The sequence below is a fragment of the Tenrec ecaudatus genome, chromosome 10 (genome assembly GCF_050624435.1).
Source record: "Tenrec ecaudatus isolate mTenEca1 chromosome 10, mTenEca1.hap1, whole genome shotgun sequence".
Taxonomy (NCBI): Eukaryota; Metazoa; Chordata; class Mammalia; order Afrosoricida; family Tenrecidae; genus Tenrec; species Tenrec ecaudatus.
Window position 1 is genome coordinate 27,448,795 of NC_134539.1, and position 6,039 is coordinate 27,454,833.

Genomic DNA, 6,039 nt, shown 5'->3' on the forward strand with positions numbered 1-6,039 from the left:
ATTGGAAGTGAGAAAAGCAAAGCCAATTGGCTTCCAGGATATTTTCTGTGTGTCACCCTGCATTACTCTTGACAGTGAGTCACAGTCATGATCAACAGGGTCTTAAAGTGGGCTGCCTGTGACACTGAGCCATTTCACCTGCAGACTTTGAAAGAATTCAGAGGGGAGTCAAGATGATAATATGTTTTAAAATGGGCAAATAATCCTAAAAAGAGAAGTTCATTAATCCTGGCTTTAAAAAAAATCAACATGAAAACTCAGGTTTCTCAACACTCAGTCCACTTCTTCAAAGTCCAGTAGAGCATACGAAGACTATTTCACTCGTGCATAGTCATCCACTCTAGTGAATGAGACATTTATCTTTGCTTAATGGATGTTGTGATTTCTACTTTGCTTATATTGTGGACTCCTATAAATATTTGCCTTTTGAAATAATATTGTCACACATCTATCATCTTCCTAATTTCAACAATAAGAAATCATTAAGGTGAGTGTGAGAGGCCTACTTTGGACCCTTACCATTTCCACTGACTGTTTCCTTTTGGAAATGTTGGTCTAGGTATAGTTTCTCAGATGTTAGGGAATTGACCGAGCAGTCTATGCTCTGCTTAGCTGACTAGTTCTTCCTTATGTCCTGTGATTGTCCTCATCATACTTTTGGTCCTATTTCTAGAAACTCAAGATGTCATGAGCCATCTCTATTTGATGGGGGGCTTTTTTTAAACAATAGCATCTTGAATGTGGCTGTTCATAATAGACAAAAAGTCGTAACAATCCTACTGATGATGAAGAAATAGAATGTACTTATGCCTATATGCATCTCTAAACATATCTGTGATATAATGAATTAGTTAATAAGGCTCTTTGAGCTTAAATATTTGTTACTTCACCAAACAACCTGTGTTTTCAAAGTGATTGTTAGCAAGGTTAATTTTCATGGCCACCTTGAAGTGAATAAAATTAGTCCTCACAGAAGCAGAGGGGGAAAGTGTAAAAGAGCAGAGCCAAGGGAGAGGCGAGTTATTGGAATCCTTAATGCAAGTAACTCTTCTTGATTATATCTCCTTCATCCAGGGGACGGCTTTGATGCAGAGGAACAACTGTAACAGAACCAAGCACCAGAGCATGACACACAGCTGAGGACTTCCCAGGCCACAGGGCAAGTAAACATTGTGTCTTTGAGTGAGAAGCTGAGGTGTGTGTTTGGTGTGAGGTTTATAGTGGAGTAGCATCCCCTGTGGGCATTTATTGGCAGCCCTAAAAGAGCTTGGAGCCTTGCTGAAGCAGGGCAGAAGCCTGGCCAAGTGGTTTCAGGTCAGGGAGAAGCCAATTTGTGGACAGAAGAGAGAAAAGTCCCGATGAATAACCTTATCCTGAGCATTTCTCACCTGAATTGCATCCTCTCAGCTTCTCTAATTAATTAAACAAACACATAATCATAAGCACTGTCTGTGGGTTCTCTCTGGCCATGTAAATGAATTATCCAGCCCAGCCCCTGAAGTATAGTGGCTTTGGAGGACATTTGGTGTAAGAATATGTTAAAAAGAATGGAAGGTGGAGGTATGTCTGACCTCTGCCTTGTGGCAATCACAATTTCATGGCAGTATTTTTTTAATTAATAACAAAATATTTGTACATGAATGTTCATAATAGTCAAAATAGAAAGGGTACATCAACTGAAAATGAAGAAATAAAGTGTATTTATCTCTATATATACCCAACCCCCCCCATTATCACCGAGCCAATTTTGACTCATTCTTGACTCCTTTTTGGCTACAACATAGATGAACCTTAAAAATATTGTACTAAGTGAAATAACTAGCTGCAAACAAACAAGTGAAAAATGGAGTATTGCATGTTTCATTAAATAAAAGTTCAGAATAAGCAAACGCACAGAAACAGATAACAGACAAAAGGGTTGGTTAAGGCTAAAGGTTGTGAAGATGAAATTTAGGAGTGATTGGTAATTAACAAAAATTTTATTTTTCAGGCAAAAAAATGTTCTAAAATTAGGTTTTGTTAATAATTATTATGCAATACTGAAAACAGGCTAAATCTATTTAACTGCAAACCAGAATTTAAATCATGAAGGGACCTGGTACCACCGTTATTCTGTTTGGGGGTGTGAACCACAAGTGAGCAGTTTGAAATCACTGACTGATCCAGGGGGAAAAGACACGACTTTTTACCCTGGTAAAGAATTAATTTCAGAAACACACGGGGCAGGTCTACCTTGTTCTAGAGCAGTGGTTCTCAGCCTTCCTAATGCCACAACCCTTTAATACAGTTCCTTATGTTTTGGTGACTCCCAACCATAGAATTATTTTCATTGCTACTTCATAAATGTAATTTTGCTACAGTTATGAATTGGGTAAACCCTGTGAAAGGGTCGCTCAAACCCCCAAAGGGGCCACGACCCACAGATTGAGAACCATTGTTCTATGGGATCACTATGAGTTTGAATTGACTCGATAGCAGTGAGTTTGGTTAAATTAAATAAAAAGAATCACTTTATAATATGCAAATCACCACCTTAAAACAGCTGTTAGAATAACAAATTCAATAATTCCATTTTCTAGAGAAAAGTCACGCTGAACAACAAGACCTATCTTAATAAACCTATCAGAATAAGGATAAAGAATCCTTTGACCACTCAGCTAGAAAAACCAAATGAATTACAAGGAATCAGCGGTCAATCTGACACAAGACTTCTCAGTAGCAAGATTCGATGCCGTAAAACAGTCAGGCAACAGCTCCTGACACGCCAAGAGCAGGGTGTCTCCGTGTTCCCTTCTCAGGGGACCCTGCCCCAACTTCCCAACTTGGCCTGTTTTGTTTTCCAGTGTAATAAAACCTCTTTTCTTGATACTTTATTCCACAAACAAATAAATATAAGTAGGTATAAAATGTCATGGAAAAATTAAATGGTTGGACATTTTAAATCCCATTCTACTATCTATAAATAATTTTCTAGAAGTATAGTAGACCATGTTCTTTTCACAGAACAATTTCATAGATTCTAGGTACCAATATATATTATGCCACTCAACCTTCTCAAACCAATCTGTCTTAGACAGAGTAGAACCAAAATGTCACTTACATGGTTACTAAAATACTTAAAATGAGGAAGAGCCTCAAAAGTGCTGGATGACACAGTGGGTGCACCAACGGGCTCACACATAACAACTGTGGAAGGACCAGGCCATGTGTCAGTCTGCTGCACACCGGTCACCAGGAGTGGGAACTGACTCAGTTACACCTGGCAACAACAATGGCTTACTTTGTGCAGGTGAGCCGGCTCCTGCGGGGACGTCGGAAGTCTCCTAGGGGAACTGAGCCGCGCAACCGATTTTGGTCTTGACATTATGGTTCCCCTCACAGACCTTGAAGATTGATGTCAAAGGCATGATTTTCACCCTACTGCATCGACATAACATGACAAAAACACATAAGTTTTTCTCTTCCTATTGGATTCCTGTTTTACACCACAATGCAACACGCTTTAGAACTAGCTTTGGATCATGCAGAGTATGTCACTGAAAGTCCCCGACAGAAACCTCCTTAAAGGAAATACTTATCTATTGGAAGAAAATCTGTGTTTCAAAAACTCTGTGACTTGTATATTGAAGAATGTGAAAAAGAGCCCGAGGTTAAGAAATAAAGAAGAAATGTAAACTTGTTAGAGAAGCTTGTTATACAAGAGACATTGTCATGCCTACTGGTCAACCTATATCCAGGAAATGAGAGATCTTCTCTGATGCTCAGAGGGGAAAATTGATCAGATTCTGAGACCATTCAGTTGCCTTATGAAGACGGGGAATTGCTTGAATATTTGGAAGAAGAATTACCTCCTATTTTGGTTGATCTCCTGGAAAAACCTCAGGTTAATATATTTCATTGTGGATGTGTCATAGCAGAAATACGTGACTACAGGCAGTCCAGTAATATGAAATCTCCTTGTTACCAAAGTAGGTGTATTCTTCTACCACCAACAATGCAGACTTTAATCTGTGATGTGCATTCAGTAAAGAGTAATAACCATAAATGGACCCAGGAGGATAAACTTTTACTTGAGCCAACTGATCTTAGCTACAGCCGACCCACTGTGTCTTGAGCCTTCAGTAGTCGCAGCCTGCACGGCCAACAGACTGCTCTACGACCAGAAGAAATGAACACTCGCCCAAGGGAATGGTGTTTCTAGAGCTATTCTAGGTCTGCTCTGAATCGGCTGCACCACCTGTCTCGTTGTGCACCTCCTCCTCAGCTGAAATTACTTGATTTCTTTCAAAAAAGAAAAGACAGGAAAGCCAGTCAGCATTGTGATCTCAGAATCTCTAAAGCAGGAAATTGTGCAGATATGTGGAAACAGAATCCCAATAATTTGACCATGCCTTCTGAAGTAGATGTAGATAAATGTGCTAAAGTAGAAATATGTATCGAAACTGACAACTCACAACCGATAGCATGGCTGGCCCAGGACGTTAAAGACGACGATTTGAATGTGAAGCTGGTCATCAGTTTCAGAAAACCAAGTTGACCATTATCCAGTCAGTTGGCGATCCACTTAACTATGGTAAAATACAGCCACGTAAAGAAAATGATGACAACGATAGCCAGATGTCTCCATCCCACTCCTCCACAGATGATCGTTCAAACTGGTTCATCGTTGGATCAAAGACAGATGCTCGGAGGGTGGTCAACCAGGAATCTGTCCAGAACGAAGCCAAATGTCCCATCAAGATGTCACAGAGCTCCAGCGGCTCGGCCAGTCTGAGTCAGCATTCCCCAGGGAAAGAATCAGAAGCTGAGACTGTGTCTGTCCAGTCTGCAGTGTTGCAAAAGGGTGTTAAGCATTGGCCTCGCCCATCAAGCTTCCCTCCAGCTCAGGAACTAGTTCCTCAGGATCTGCAACTACTAAGCCATCTACTCCTACACCAACCCCCTCATCGACCCCACAGACGGCTCAGCTCCATCGACACCGGCAAACCGGCAGCCAGTCAGAAAGTAAAATGAAGAGAGGCACGCCAACCACTCCAAAATTCTCTCTCGCAATATTTTTTTTCCTCTTTGAAAAGAGCATTGAAGCAAAAATATTTTGAGTTGTTACTTCAATTTGGTTTGGGAGTTTGTTGTTTTTTTAACATGTTGGTATTTTACATGGCTAGATGTACAAACTTTATATAGAAACACAACCTTATGATTTTTAAATAAACAGGGAAATGATTTAATGGAAAAAAAGGTGATCCCCCCACCGAGTTAATTGGAGAGACCAGATTGTGCACCTTTGATTGATTTTCTAATTCTTTTTAAATGGACCTGTGACCTCTTCATTCGTTTATTCATTCCACTGATCTTTTTCTCAGCATTCGCTATGGAAGTGTTCCTGGATGCAGGAGCTAGAGGAGAAGACATGACGGCCGTGACCTCAGAGACCCACTACCCTCTGACAGAGCCCGGCATCTGCAAAGCCTTCAGGTAGAATAGCCCAGGAAACACTTCGCTTCCGTCCCCTTTACCATTCTCCCTGCACTGCCTCCAGGACTCAAGCCACTACTCTTCCTGTGAGAGTCGCTGTACAAAAGTCTGAGGCAAATCCTCCAGGAAACCCTTTCTATGCCTGCCTCCCTCACTGCCAAATTTCCGACTGCCCACCCTTGTGTGCTCCCGAAGCACCCTGTCCTTACCATCCTCAAAGCTCTGCTTATTGTGAAAGGAATTATGTGCTTACCTATTTTTCCCTTTTTCTCTGTGGCCTCTGTGAGGGCGAGGACAAAGCTGTTCTGGTGACTCTACTATCTGCAAAGTATCTCGAGAAAGGCAGTGCTCACAGACTATCTGGTGTTGACTAAATGTAGAGCAAACACTTAAACATCCTTTTCAAAAAACTGGCAACTTATATCTCAATGTGAATGAGTTTTTCCCTCCTGTTGTTATTTGCACCATATTCTACCCACCACAATCATTAGTAAAACAGGAAGTTGCAATTCACTTTGGTGAGTACTTCTCCCCATGAAGATGAAGTGCTCTCTGGCAATCTTC

At 41.0% G+C, this 6,039-nt stretch overlaps 1 pseudogene; it reads left to right on the plus strand.

The window, feature by feature from the left end:
• Window positions 1-3,490: 3,490 nt before the first annotated feature.
• LOC142458454 (transcription factor SPT20 homolog pseudogene) lies at window positions 3,491-5,099 on the plus strand (annotated as a pseudogene).
• Window positions 5,100-6,039: the final 940 nt, after the last annotated feature.